At 33.6% G+C, this 14,398-nt stretch overlaps 1 long non-coding RNA gene across 1 annotated transcript in view; it reads right to left on the bottom strand.

Annotated features, from left to right (window-relative positions):
• Positions 1-14,398, bottom strand: part of LOC141502521 (uncharacterized) — a 206,013-nt gene that overhangs the window by 72,562 nt on the left and 119,053 nt on the right. The gene's annotated exons all lie outside the window — the stretch shown is intronic.

The following is a 14,398-nucleotide window of genomic DNA, read 5'->3' as shown; positions in this document are numbered from 1 at the left end:
ACTAATATATTTATTCTCAGAACATTGCTAAAGGGGGAACTCTGCTTCTTTGGTTCCAGATCAAGAGATTGTAACTTAATCTAATAGAATCACCTAAATTTGGTTTTCCAATTTTGAAACTTCAGAGCATTTCAGTGTACATATAATTTACTATCTCGATCCTTACCTAAATCCTGGACTTGATATAATGTTTGATAGAATTCACTTGAAAATCTCTTATTCTAATGCTTTTTCTTAGGGAGCTCATTTATGGACTTTTAAAATTATTGGAAAACTACTTTTAAAATGGGAAAATATTTCCATTTCCAATTTCTGTATCATTGTCAGTACAATTTTTATGTAAAATCCAATTGGTCCTTAATTAATAAAACCTCACTACTATAACATATTTAAAATGTGAATTTCCATTGATAGATAAATTTGGAATTCAATAATATACATCTGAATATAGTTCTTAGAAAAGATATTACAAAATTGATTTTTTTATCAAAATTTATTATTCTAATTATTAAAAAAAGAAACTTTCCCATGACAACTTACCTTGTCTAAGACTTTCCTCCACTGAAGGATATAAGACCTAGGTTAAAAATTTTAAGTTGTTCATGCCTGTGTAAGTCACAGTATCAATATATTATTTAATAAATTTAGTGTTATTCTTACAAAACTTTTGGTTCATAGAGTTTCTATGAAAAGATAAAGAGGGACTCATATATCATGTATCATTATAGGGGGAAAAACTCCCTTAGCTCTGTTTGATTACAGGCATGCGTCATATCTGACAATCAATTGTATAGTCACAGAGAGTTGAAATGATAGCTCTGGATTAATCAAAGGGGAATTTTTCTTTTACAAAAAGGAAACAGAGAAGGTGGATCCTATGCAGGCCATGTCCTAAGTCATCCCCATAATATTTCTCAGTTATACACATCTACCTTCAAGCAGTTTTCAAACTGCTTCATGTGCCATTTTCTACTATTGACTTTATGACACTTCAAACTATCAAAACTCAAAACAAATTATATTCCCAGTAATTTCCACTTTAAATATCAAAATTTCATTAACCACAACTTAGGGCTTGAATATCTCTCCTGATATTTCCCTAACAGTTATATCATTTCATTAATTTCTTACTTATAAATTAAAACTACTCATAATCTGGGACTTCAGAAATACTTCAAATACCTGATGATTAACTCATCATTAGTATGTTGAAGCTAATCGTCCTCTACCAATATGGCATGTTACCTTTACTGAAAAGTCTAATGGATTTGTCAGAGTCATATAACAATCCCATGTTGAAAGCAGATTTTCCAGGTTGCAAGACCATTCCATTGCTTAGGCTTATTAATGAAATTACTCATTGAATATTAAGTGCTGATCAAAGAATGATACCCACTTTGTGGAAGTTGTGCCTTGGCTTTCACTGTGAGCAAGTTCTTAATGTAGTTCAAAAGGCTAAGTATATGCAAACATTTAAAAGCATTGAGATTGTCTTAGCTTACTTATCAGCTATAGAATTCTAATTGGTTGATGAAAAATCAGTCCAGGCCTCTGACTATACTATTTCTATTCTTAAAAGAAATATGGAATACTGTTTTAAAGGATGATTAAACCAATACTTCTGATATGAATGAAATTTGCTGAAACAAATTTACCTCATTAATTGAACACTCCTTCACTAATAGTAATATCTCAGCTAGGTGACTTAGTGGATAGAGTGCTGGACAAGGAAGACCTAAATTTAAATCTGACCTTAGACACTAACTGTGTGACACTGGACAAGTCTCTGACCATTTTTGTATTAATCCACCAGGGAAGAAATTGCAACTACTCCAGTGTCTTTGCCAAGAAAACTTCAATGGACTGAATGATTCGTGGCATCACAAAGACATGAATATGAGCGATCAACTGAACAACAATGGAAATCTCATCATGTCTCTGAGTTATCAAATGCCTTTCCAATGGAGCCCAGTAGACAGGTGTTGGAAAGTTGTAAAGGTTTTGAGGATGAGACTGGTAAGGGACTTCAGGACTAGCACTTGGCCAAGTCTGAAAAGATTCATCATCAATGGATTGATCACCTAATATATATGATGAATATTTTAACTACAGCAATTCATAAAGACAATCTCCTACAACAATCTCCTGTGGTCTTGATTGGTGGAGAACAACCCACTACCTAATGAAATAATGGGTTCTTTGAAGTAACACCCACTGAGGATAAATTGTTGATAGGAAAAATCTCTCATAAACCCAGACTGATTTTGACAATAAAATTTTCTCTTTATTTCAGCTCAAATTAAATTTAATTAATTATCATTTTATATTTCCAGAGATTATTCCTGGAAATATGAATGACCTCATATTATTGCTCTCGAAAAAAGTGTGGACTAGCTTTATCATCACTTTATGAGTTAGGATTTGAATTTCATCAGGAGCTTATAAAAATAATTTACATTGATAAAGAAATCTGTAATCTGTCTGCCAAGGAAAAACATGTTGCTCAAAAGGAACATCTAAAAGAAACTTTTTCAAGGGATATGGGGCAGGGAACAAGTAATCAACTAAATTATATAAAGAGAATAATAGGGGATTTTTTGAGTACAGATCTTATTCTCTGAATTTGTCTTAGAGACTCACTCAACTTCTTCAGGTCTCAGATACGTTCTGGATAAACAGTTTGCATTCATATGGGAACAGTGAAGGCAATCTATAACATTTGGTGTGGCTTTAATAACTCCACTTCTGTAACAAACTTCACCAAAGATAAATGATTTTATTTTTCAAATCTCCAGATCAAAGTTGAATAGCACAGACTAATTCCACTGGAGTCCTGTGATTCATATTGCCCTACTGTTTTGTAAGAAAAATACTCAAGAAACTATGATGCTCTGGTCATAATTCTGGGTTAATAAGCCCTAAGCTTCACTTATAATCATTATGAACCCCTTACTTATAATTACTTCTTACTGATCTCATACTATACATTTATTTTAAGCTGAATTGGTGTAAGAGGAGAAAGCAGTTCTGAATTCAGAAAGAAGCTAATTATTTTGCTCACAGGAGAGGAGAGTGTATGTGTCAGACATTTTGGGATGACTACCATTTACAGCTATGCTGGCTCAGGTTGGAAATAACTTGTTGAGAATGTATTTAGTCACATTAGAGTTGAGGTACAGTGTTTCAGAATGGTCTTTTATTCTTCAGAATTAGTAAGCTAGGGAATATTTTGTGATACAGTAGTTGTTTGTGGTCCATCTTATCTGAGAAAAAATGATGAATTCAGATTCTGCTAGAATTCTTCTTTGAGGGATAGTTTTCTCTTACATCACAAATAGAAATGCCTTTGTAACTTAGAAATACTTCTTGTGTAATCTCAGATTTTTAAAAGCACTTTATAACAAACTTTCCAGTATTTCTGCCCACATGAATGCAGTACAAATCCCAGGATATGAAGCATGGTATGAAAATGAATGCTGATCACATGAGTTGTCTGCAAGATTGCACTGATGTTCAGACATTCTCAGGCTCAGTTCTCTTGGTATTTGAATCAATTTTATTATCACATCTCCTTTTTCTGAAAAGTTTTAGGAAAATGAAATTTCTATCTTGTTGCACATTTGCTCAGTATGCCTTTGAATTTGCCAATTTTATTCTTTTTCCTACTTATCACAGAAACCAGTCAATTATTATTGTAATCAGGACATATTGGGTGTACTTAGACTGCAGGCACTAGTACCCCTCATTTTTCCCCATCTCAAATAAGATCAGCTATATTAAAGACAACTCCAGAAGATGGAGAATTGTCCTCAATTTCATTGCAGATGTTCTTTCTCACAGAGACCCCCTAAAAAGGAATAGGAGTGCCTTATCAATGAAAAAAAAATCCCTAATATTACTCTTTGCAAGGGATTAGTGTGCTAATTGCATCAAAATATTGAAAACCTTCATGAGGCAAATCCAGACCAATTCAAAACTACTGAAAAAATAGTTCATCAGATTTTGTTATTTCCTATCTTTACAAATCTTTTTTATGTCTCCTTCTCCTCAACTCACATAGCTGCCAAAGTGTTGCAGCCCTCATCACCTCATTGCCTGGAATAGTGCAATATTCTGCTGATTGTTCTCCCTATCTCAAATTTCTCCCTATTCTAATACATTTTTCACCCAGCTATAGAAGTTCAGGTCTGGTCATGGAATCCCCACACCTACTCAAGAAACTCCAGTGCCTACCTGTTACTTCCAGGACCAAATATAAAATCCTCTGTTTCATTTTTAAAACTCTTCACTACCTGTCATCTTCCTATGTTTCCCATTTTCTTATATTTCACTCTATTCTGGACTCTGCTTCAGCAACACTAACCTTCTTGATGCTCCTTGTAAAAGACTTACTATCTTTGTGCCTTTTTACTGAGTATCACCTAGTCCTAGGGGATTCCGAGCTCTAATGAGAGGCTTTGTTCCTGCAAAAAGCTTTTAAAATTTTATATACTTGAAATTATATATTTGATCTTTTATGATGACTTCTATCCCTTGTTTGGTTAAAATTTTTCCCCCTAGGTAGAGTTGTGAAATGTTCTTCCTTCTGTTCTCTAACTTAATTAATGCTGTGATCTTTTATATTGAGATTGCCTTTCCATTTGCAATTCATTGTAATGTATAGCCTAAGATGCTGGTCATAATAACAACAAGTATTTATTAAGCTCCTATTAAGTTTAGGACACAGTACTAGGCAATGGGAGATGCAAAGAAAATAATATCTGCCTTCAGGAATTTAATTTTGCCTAGAAGAAACAACATGGTGTAGACATATCTATTTATCAATTAATCGATCAAGCTATCTATCTGTCTTTCTGCCTGTCTATGCATAGATCCATCTTCTGTCTATAAACATTTCAGGTAAATAGAAATTAAGGGTTTGGTATTTTTTTAATTTGTGTTGTGTGTGTATGGGAGAGCATCAGTAAAGTTGTCATGTAAGAAGTGACAAAATAAATTTTGACAAAAGAAGGGAAGGGGAAGGGAAGGGGAGGGAAGAGAAGGGGAGAAGATCAAAACAGATTTGTGGGACACTCACAGTTTATGGGTTAAGATGAAGAAAAATCCAGGTAAGGAGATTTAAAAGTAGTAGTTAGACAGATGAGAGGATGATCAAGGTAGAGCAGTGTCTCTTAAACTTAGAGGTAGAGTTTACAGGAGAAGAAAATAATCATTAGTTCAAAGGCGATAGAGAGATCAAGAAGATTGAGGTTGAGGAAAATTCATTAGATTTGTCAATTTAGATACAGCTCATTGGTAACTTCTGAGAGTCAGACAGCAGACGCAGACATTCTAGATAAGCGAATCAATTAAACATTTTAAACATATATCACACAGATGCCTTCAATTAAAAAAACCCCAACTACTGGGGTACAGAATCACTAGTTGAAGCAAACAACAACGGCAACAACAAAACTGCCAGGAAAATTGTACAGCAATATGGCAGAAGTTAGGTTTATACTAACATCTTCTTTTTGTTTGTTGTAGTATTTGACTTTTTGTGACCCCTTTTTGGAACTTTCTTAGGTAAAATTTTGGATTTGTTTGCCATTTCCTTCTTCCACTGGTTTTATGGCTAATTTAAACAGGGTTAAGTAACTTGACCAGGGTCACATAGTTAGTAAATGTGTAAGGCTGCATTTGAACTCAAAATTAATATTTCTAATTTCAAACCCATTGCTCTACCCACTGTACAACCTAACTACCTATAAGTTATACTATGATTGTATCTTGTACCAAGATCTATGGATAGGATAGGGGAAAAGTTAGTTGTATAAATAAATTTAAGGAGAAAAACCTAACTGAGGAAAAAACATATTTGTTGTAATTTTCTCTTATGATAGTCTCATTTCTAAGCTATATAAGGAAATGATTCAAATGTGAAAGGATAAAAGTGATTCCTCGGTTGATAAATGGTCTACGGATATGAACAAGCAGTTCTCAAGGGAAGAACCACAAGTTAACTATTTACTGTCATATGACAAAATGTTCCCATTCACTAATAATCAGAGATATGTAAATTAAAGCAATTCTGAGGTTATACCTCACATTCATTAAATTGGCAAAGAGGAACACAAAAGAAAATTACTAATGTTGTAAGAACCACAAGAACACAAGTATATTGATGTGATGCTAGAAAAGATCTAGATAGATTTCAAATCCACAACAAGAATAGGAAAATTAGGATTTAGGTGTGGATTTTAGTGGAAAGATGAATTCTGTTCTTTTTCATGTTGATTTTAAGGATCATTTTTGTGTTAGCATATCAATAAATAGCTATGAAGTACCTATTATGCAAATGTTAATGTTCTGAGCCCCAGAGCTATACACAGGCAGTTAGTGGTAGGATTAAATAATAAAGCTTTCCACTTATAGTTTATCTTCTTGGGGTAATAAAATATTGATCAACTGTGTTTGTTTTCTTCTAAGTCTTTGCTATAATATTTTATTACATGCATCTATATTTTTTAGACTTGTAGCAAGTAATTTTGATAATTTTTTGAGGGAGGAAGAGAAGAATAAAAAAGGACTCACTTTTGAACATTACTTGGGGTACTGAGTGACAGGGTTAAGTGATATGTTCATGGTCTTGCCTGCAAGGTGACCTTCCATCTACTGTTTTGATGAATTTGCTTTGTAGGATAGTTTGAGTTATAGTAATTTTCTGTCGCCTTCATTAGTACTTTTTTTCAATATTTCTCTTGAAATTCTTTGCCTTTTGCTTATCCAAAGGAATTCATTTATTATTATTATTTTATAATGTAACTCCTTCCTAATCTGATTGCTACTTTGTAATCAACTGCTTTGGAAATGTCAAGTCAAAAAAGTATTTATTAAGTGGATATTATGTGCCAGACTCTCTGCTAGGTACTAGGCAATCATGAAGAACTGTTAAATATTTTGCAAAAAAGAAAAATAATAGAAGTTATTTTAAAAAAACTCTACATTTCTTTTTTTTCAAGGAAATCTTGAACCTCCCTACCTCCCTTAAAGGACTGTAAGGGCCAGCTGATCTTTCCAGGGACTCCAGCAAGATTTGCATGTTTTCCATTTTCTTCTATAAAACACTAAAGGGGCAAAGTGAGAAACTGTGAACTGGAAATCAAGTAACTTATCATTTTTTCCTCTCTAGAAAGAATAATGTGATCTGAAGGGCATAAGTATTTAAAGAGATAGGGAAGAAACAGTTGGACTGAATGAAAGCAGGTTGCATGTAGGTAATGACTGTTGGCAGAATAATCTGAAACCCTGACAAAGACAAGTTATCTTATCATTTCTAAAAAGGTATGCGAAGTAAAATCCTAACAGTCACTTGATCTGGTAGGCATGAGTTTCTCATTGCAAATGTTGTTCAATCAAATTGACTTTCTTGCTGTTTCTCATACAACATCCTTCTCAATCTGTTTACATTGGCTATGATGTTTTGTTGTTGTTCAGTCATTCTTCTGCTATTCCCTACTCTTTGTGATCACATTTCGAGTGGTTTGCTATTTATTTCCTTCTCTAAGCTATGGTGTACTCTCAACTTCAATCTCTGTTGGAAAAGTTAGGTGGTTTAGTGGATAAACCAACGGGCCTTGAAGCAGGAAGACTTCATCTTCCTGAGTTCAAATCTAGCCTCAGTCACTTACTCATTATGTTATCCTAGGCCTCAGTTTCCTCATCTGTAAAATGAGCTAGTGAAGGAAATGCAAACCACTCCAGTATCTTTGTCAAGAACAAAACAAACTTATCTCTGTGCTTTAGAAGCTATAGTTTCCTTTAAAGCTCAACTCAAGGGGCAGCTAGGTGGCACAGAGGATAGAGTACCAGCCCTGGAGTCAGGAGTACCTGAGTTCAAATCCAGCCTCAAACATTTAATAATTATCTAGCTGTGTGGCCTTGGGCAAGCCACTTAACCCCATTTGCCTTGCAAAATCCCGGGGGGAAAAAAGCTCAACTCAAGCATCACCTAGAAATATGAAACCTTTCTAGATCCCCCACAAAACTAGTACTTTCTCCTTTTTGAAATTATATCATATTTATCTTGTATATATTTTGTATGCACTTATGTATATACACATTTTCCCTTCTCATCAAATAAGGTAAATTCCTTGAGGACAAAAAGGGTTTTATTTTGTTCTTTGTATCCCCATCGCCCAGCCAACATAGTGTCTGGCATATATTAATTCATAATTACTTCATAATTTTCATTGATTAAACGGTATAAAATACTATGCTAGGATTCCAAATATGGGGTATGTCGAACTTAATCTGATTCATTCATTAAAAAAACAAATTCTATGAAGCCTGCTCTGATTCACTATCTCCAGTGGTACTGACTTCAGTTTAAAAAATGCTTCAGAAATAAAGAATAAAAAAGTAAACTATGAAAATAGAATAAATTTAACATCATGAGAGGAAAGAACAGCTTGGATATTTAATACTTATATGACTTTAGACAAGTCTAAAGATCTAACTTTACTAATTTGTAAAATTAAAAAAAAATTGGACTGGATAATTTTTAAATTCCCTTCTATCTCTAAGTTCTATGAATTGCCCTGGGGCAGACTCTCATATGTAATGGTTACTGATAGAAATATTTCATTGATTAAAAGAAGAACATTTAGATATCTAGAAAATTCACTTATAGATCTCAGGAAAAAAAGGTATTATAGTTGTCATGTCTAAGTCAAATTTTCCCAGTTTAATTATTAGAATAACATAGGATGAATCATAGAATATCAGAATTAATAATTATTTAGAGATTTATAATTGAATCTTCTCATTTTGAAGAATGAGGATGAGGTAATTGAAGCCCCAAGGAGTTAAGTAAATTTGCCAAGGTCACATAGTCATTCCTTAGTTTAAAACAATAGAGGTAAATTTATTTCATTTCATCATTCTCTAGATTATATTTTTCATATAAGATTTATTCTTTCTGAAATTAAATTGGTAATTATTAAATTACTTATATTTTATGGTATTTGCTGATAAATTTTTTCTCAGTTTTATCCATATTTTTCAAAGGCATACTACCCACAAAAAGTTGCACACCAGAAGTGGCATTAAAGAGATCATCAAATATTCAACTTACAATAGCCTATACATAGAAACAAATACTGTCAGCATTGCTCCATTTCACCATCTGGAAATTCTCTTTGCTCTAAAATCAGGAAAGAGCCAACACAAAAGAAACAGACGCCTGCCTCACAGACATATGGCAGCTGGGTGGGAAATAGGACAGCTGCTTCTCCTCCCCAACCTAGCAGCTCCTGTCAGTTTTTCCTTGCTCCTTTTGTATATGGAGTCAGTCTTGGCTACTGAGTCATTGGCTTCTGTGGTTTTAAAACCAATCAGAAGATTCCTTGCCAAAATGCAGCACCAACACATCCCCTACCCCAATTCATACATGAGTGAAGCAGGCTCCACACATGATTGAATTTCAAGCAGTCCAAGAAATATCTCCACATTCTTCTTTGTACTATCTCAGAAGGGAAAAACATGAACATGTTCTAAAACTTCACTAACCAGGTCCCCCAATAGTGAAGATAATGATATGCACGTGTGTGTATATCTTTTTTTAACCCAAAATAGATTATAAACTCCTTATGGCCAAAGATCATTTCTATGCTTCTTGGGGGGTGGGGTGTAGTTCTATGCTAAAGAGTTTAAGACAAAGGAGGACCCATGGACATAAATTATGTTCATTAGGGGATAATGAGAATATGGGAAGGAAAGAAATGAACCAGGGAAAGATTAATGATATGGGTAAAGTGTGAATAATTATAGTCTGAATTAGGGTCAATTTCAGGTACAGTGAGTTGGAAGAAATAACAGATGACAAGAGAACTCATGATAAAAATTAAAAAGTAGAGTACTGAATTCAGGAAGAACATCAGTGAAAATTACAATGAGGTTCTGCTAATTTGTAACAGGTTGTCTTTATAGTAAAGAAGAGCTAGGAATGAAGAAACTGAGGTTTTTAAAAGTTCAGTAATTTGTATTGAAGTCTGCTAAGGTTGACAATGGGATATTTGGAGAGGAAAAAATGTGAACTAGATGAATGTAGAGATCATTTAGAAAAGAAGAAGTCCATTCTAGAGTAGAAAAGGGAGAGAAAAGGCAGCTAGGTGGCATAGTGGATAAAGCACTGGCCCTGGAGTCAGGAGTACCTGGGTTCAAATCTGGTCTCAGACACTTAATAATTACCTAGCTGTGTGGCCTTGGCCAAGCTACTTAACCCCATTTGCCTTGCAGAAACCTGAAAAGGGAGAGAAGACAAAGATGTAAATTAGTAAAGAGAATGAAAAGGGTATATTTCATGAACTATACATAATTGAAATCAGAGAGAAAATAGTAGATTTATGACCTAAGAGTTAGCCTAGGAATCAAGATCTTTAAATTCCCAATCCCCTCCTACTCACAAAGAGAAGGTAATAATTCCATGAAAGGATGCAGCAAGAAATAAGGGGTGTATGGGGAAGGAATAATTATTATTTTAAGAAAGATTATATTTATTTTGAGTTTTATAATCTTCCCCCCCATTCTTGCCTCCATCCCCCACAGAAGGCATTCTGTTAGTCTTTACATTGGTTCCATGTTATACACTGATCTCAGTTGAATGTGATTGATAGAGAAATCATATCTTTAAGGAAGAAAACTAAAGTATGAGATAGCAAAATTATATAATAATGTAACATATTTTTTCCTAATTTGATGGTAATAGTCTTTGGTCTTTGATCAAAGTCCATAATCCTTTCTCTGGTTACAGATGGTATACTCCATTGCAGATAGCCCAAAATTGTCCCTGGTTGTCGCACTGAAGGATGAGCAAGTCCATCAAGGTTGATCACCACCCCCGTGTTGCTGTACAATAGGTTGGTTTTTTTTTTAATTTAATGTAATCAAAATTACCTAGTTTGTATTTAATGATGTTTTCTTTCTCTTCCTTGGTCATAAACTGTTTCCCTTTCCATGGGTCTGACAGGTAAACTACTCCTTGATCTTTTAGTTTGCTTATAATTTTGTTTTTTATGTCTAAATCCTGTATCCATTTGGATCTTATCTTGGTATAGGGTGTGAGGTGTTGGTCTAATCTAAGTTTCTTCCATACTAATTTCCAATTTTCCCAACAGTTTTTTATCGGAGAGAGTTTTTATCCCAATAGCTGGACTCTTTGGGTTTATCAAACAGAAGATTACTAAAATCATTTCCTGCTATGGCACCTAGTCTATTCCACTGATCCACAACTATATTTCTTAGCCAAAACCAGACAGTTTTGTGGACTGGTGCTTTATAATATAATCTTAGATCTGGTAAAGCTAAGCTGCCTTCTTTTGCACATTTTTTTCATTGAATCCCTGGAAATTCTTGACTTTTTATTCCTCCATATAAATTTACTTACAACTTTTTCTAACTCATTAAAGTAATTTTTTTTAGAATTTTGACTGGTAGGGCACTAAACAAATAGTTTAGTTTTAATAGAATTGTCATTTTTATTATATTAGCTTGACCTATCCATGAACAGTTGATGCATGCCCAGGTATTTAAATCTGATTTGATTTGTGAGAGAAGTGTTTTGTAATTGTTTTCAGAGAATTTTTGAGTATGCCTTGGCAGGTAGACTCCCAGGTATTTTATATTGTCTGAGGTTACTTTGAATGGGATTTCTCTTTCTAGCTCTTTCTGCTGTATCTTGCCAGTCATATATAGAAATGTCAAGGATTTATGAGGGTTTATTTTATATCCTGTGATTTGCTAAAGTTGCTAATTATTTCTAGTAGTTTTTAGATGACTTTCTGAGATTCTCTAGGTATACCATCATGTCATCTGCAAAGAGTGAGGGTTTTGTCTCCTCCTTCCCTATTCTAATTCCTTCAATTTCTTTTTTCTTCTCTTATTGTTGAGGCTAACATTTCTAATATGGTATTGAATAGTAGTTGTGATAATGAGCAACCTTGTTTCACCCCTGATTTTATTGGGAATGCCTCAAGCCTATACCCTTTGCATATAATGCTTGTTGATGGATTCAGATAGATATTTCTTATTATTCTAAGTAAAAAACATTTATTCCTATACTCTCTAGTGTTTTTATTAGGAATGGGTGCTTTATTTTGTCAAAAGCTTTTTCAGCATCTATTAGTATGACCATGTGATTTCTGATAGATATGTTATTGATATAATTAATTATACTAACAGTTTTCCTAATACTAAACCAACCCTGAATTCCTGGGATAAATCCTACTTGATCATAATGTTTTATCCTAGTGATAACTTGTTATAATCATTTTGCTAAGATTTTATTTAAGATTTTTGCTCTATATTCATCAGGGAGATAGGTCTATAATTTTCTTTCTCTGTTTTAAGTGTACCTGGTTTAAGTATCATCCACCATATTGGTGTCATAGAAAGAGTTTATATAGAATTGAAACCAGTTTGTACCTTAAATATTTGATAGAATTCACTTGTAAATCCATGTGGCCCTGGAGATTTTTTCATAGGGAATTCAATGCTTGTTGAATTTCTTTTTCTAAGATAGGATATTTAGGTTTTTATTTTCCTCTTCATTTAATCTGGGAAACATATTTTGTAAATATTTGTCTGTTTCAGTTAGATTGTCAAATTTATTTACATAGAGTTGGGGGAAATAATTCTGAATTATTATTTTTCATTTCCTCATCATTGATGGTGAATTCACCTTTTTCATTTATGATACTAGCAATTACGTTTTCTTCATTTTTTTTAATCAAATTAACCAAAGGTTTATCATTTTTATTGGTTTTTCATTAAACCAACTTTAGTTCAATAGCTTTTCTTGCTTTTAATTTTATTTATTTCTCCTTTAATTTTTTAGAATTTCTAATTTGATATTTTATTGGGGATTTTTAATTTGTTCTTTCTCTAATTTTTTTAGTTGCATACTTAGTTCATTGATTTCTTCTTTCCTCTAATTTATTCCTGAAGTATTTAAAGATATAATATATCCCCTGACAGTGGCCTTGAGTGTATCCCATAGGTTTTGATATGTTGTATCATTATTTTCATTATCTAGGAAGAAATAATTAATTCTTTCTATAATTTGTTGCTTGGTCCACTCATTCTTTAAAATGAGGTCATTTAGTTTTCCCAATACTGGCCCAGTATTGCATATGACTTTTATTGCATTATGATCTGAGAAAGATGTATGCACTATTTCTGCCTTTCTGCAGTTGATCATTAGGTTTTTATATCCTAGTACATGGTCAATTTTTGTGTGAGTACCATGTACTTCAGGAAAAAAGTATTTTCCTTTCTATCCCCATTCCATTTCCTCCATAGGTCTATCATAACTAGGTTTTCTAATAATCTATTTACTTCCTTAACTTCCTTCTTGTTTATTTAGGATTTGATTTATCTAAATCTGAGAGCAGGAGGTTGAGGTCTCCCACTAGTAGAATTTTGCTGTCTATGTCTTTCTGTAGCTCTTTCAACTTCTCCTCTAAAAATTTGGATGCTGTCCCATTGGGTGCATATATATTTAGTATTGAAATTATTGTCTATGGTACCTTTAAAGAGGATATAGTTTCCTTATCTTTTTTTAGTTTTTGCAAGACAATGGGGTTAAGTGGCTTGGCCCAAGGCCACACAGCTAGGTAATTTTTTAAGTGTCTGAGACTGGATTTGAACTCAAATACTCCTGATTCTAGGGCCCATGCTCTATCCACTGTTCCACCTAGCTGCCCCTCCTTATCTCTTTTAACAATATCTATTTGGGCAGCTGCTTTGTCTGAGCTAAGGATTGCTACCCCTGCTTTTTTCACTTCAGCTGAAGCAAAATATATTTTGCTCCAATCTTTTACCTTTACTCTATATGTATCTCTCTGCTTCAAATGAGTTTCTTTTAAATGAGCAACATATTGTAGGATTCTGGTTTTTAATCCACTCTGCTATCCTCTTAAGTTTTAAGGGAAAGTTCATCCCATACACATTCAAAGTTATAATTACTAACCCTTTATTGCCCCTCCATGCTATCTTCCATTTGTATTTTTCCACTTTTTGCCCTTTTCCATATTCCCCAGTGTTTTGTTTCTGAATACCACCACCTTCAGTGTGTTTTCCCTCTTATATAAATCCCCCTCTCCTTTTTTCCCTTTCCCTTTTCCCCTTCTTCCTTCCTTCTTTTAGTTTCCCCTTTTTCTTCCCCATCCCCATCTTTTTCCCCCATCCCCTTTTCCCCCTTTTAATGTTTGAAAGGTAAGAATAAGTTTCTTAACTTGATTAAGTGTGTCTAAGTTAACTTTAGGCCAAGTCTGATGAGATGAATTATTCAGGTGGTTCTCACCACCTCACTTTCTTCCCCTCAATTACAATAGGTCTTTTGTACCTCTTGATATAATGA

The sequence above is a fragment of the Macrotis lagotis genome, chromosome X (genome assembly GCF_037893015.1).
Source record: "Macrotis lagotis isolate mMagLag1 chromosome X, bilby.v1.9.chrom.fasta, whole genome shotgun sequence".
NCBI classification, from domain to species: Eukaryota; Metazoa; Chordata; class Mammalia; order Peramelemorphia; family Peramelidae; genus Macrotis; species Macrotis lagotis.
This window is presented reverse-complemented; position numbering and strand designations above follow the sequence as displayed.